The sequence below is a fragment of the Falco peregrinus genome, unplaced genomic scaffold, assembly GCF_023634155.1.
Source record: "Falco peregrinus isolate bFalPer1 unplaced genomic scaffold, bFalPer1.pri scaffold_58, whole genome shotgun sequence".
Classification (NCBI taxonomy): Eukaryota; Metazoa; Chordata; class Aves; order Falconiformes; family Falconidae; genus Falco; species Falco peregrinus.
In genome coordinates, this window is record NW_026599622.1 from 928591 (window position 1) to 930138 (window position 1548).

A 1548-nucleotide genomic window follows, 5' to 3' on the forward strand; every position below is an offset into this window, starting at 1 on the left:
CTTATCAATGAGCTGCAGCTGAGTGAGCTCTTTGGTATCACGGACCTGCAGCAAAAAAGACAGAGCACCAGTAACTTAAACCTGTCCACTCACAGATTGTTGTAAAAAGGAAAACAAGACACCCATCCTCAGCAAAAGTCACAGAAGCCTTCCCCATCTTGGCACCCCCTAGGCATGGGGGAAGCTGAGTCAGCAGAGGTACAGCATCTCCGCAGGTTTGCTGTCAGACCACATGCATGAACAGCATGCCAGCTTTAAATCCCAGTTCTCAGGCACCCCTGACAAAACCAACATCACCTACATTTTGATCTGCTTTATCACAGCCTGAGCCATGACAGCAGAAGATGGAGGGCTGCACTTTTACATGAGATGCATAGAAAGAGCAGCCACAGGATCAATTTTATCTTACCCTAGGGAAGAAGGGAATGAGAAAATAGCGATGAGCAGAAATTAAAAATGCAGAAAATCCAAGGCAGAAGGGTGACTCAAAAGACAAAGGTCTGAAGTGCTTTAGTATTCAGAAGGCTGCACATATCACCGTGTAATCACCTGGAAACACGTGGGGACTGTGCAAGGGAGTGTGGGGGGTGGGGGAGATTTCTTCTTTGTGCAAAACTGCGACCCTGAGAGGAAGCAGAGCCTCCTAGTAGAGGGACAAAGAATAAAAGATTTCCCAGCACAGGGACTTGCTGAAGAGCCAGGCTGGAGCTGGCAACAGACACCTCCCTCCCACCCCGCTGGCTGCTGCTGCTGCTAAACAAGAGAAGGGGCAGGTCTGCCACCCGGGTGGGACACTGGATGCTCTTCGGTCTGAGCAAACATGAAGACCCGTCCTTCACTCAGACTCTGCTTCTGAGGATTCAGAAGGAGTGGAGACCATTTCATCCCATTTCTTTCCACTCAAGGTGCCCTCCAACAACCTCAGGCTGCCTCCCTGCTCCTCCATCACGAAGTAGCCCAGGAGTACACACACAGAGAGTAGGTATAAAGCAAACCAGCTTCTCTAAGGACATCCCAGCTTGTGGAAAAGCAGCTGCCACATAGGTATGGCAGGCCCCTCTCCCTTGCTTGCACATGGGAAGAAAGCAGTGCAATGGTTCTTTTTGCAGTCTGTGGTTTCCCATCCACCAGCCATCACAGCAAGGGCAACCATCCAGTCAGAACAGATGCGTGCAAAAGATGGGCAGTCTCAGGAGGGGTGGGGAAGGAAAGCAAAGCAAAGCAATTCCTTTTACAGGAAAGAATTGAATACTTTGAGACAGCTCATAAAGATCCAAAGGGTTCAGCCACTACAGTTTCAAACTTAAAGGGAAGGGGAGTAGCAGTAGGATAAAGAGTGAAAAACAGATTTGGGACTTAATATTCTCTGGAGCACAAGAAACGTGGAGGGGAACACAGATGTCCTTTAAACATTCCTTACATTGTAACTGCTACATCCATACCTGCACCCCTGCAGCAGGGACAAAGTAGGAGATCAGGTTTTATATTGTTACTGTCTGTACCCCACAAGTAGTTCAAGCATCAATCCCAGCTTTAATTTATTAAAAG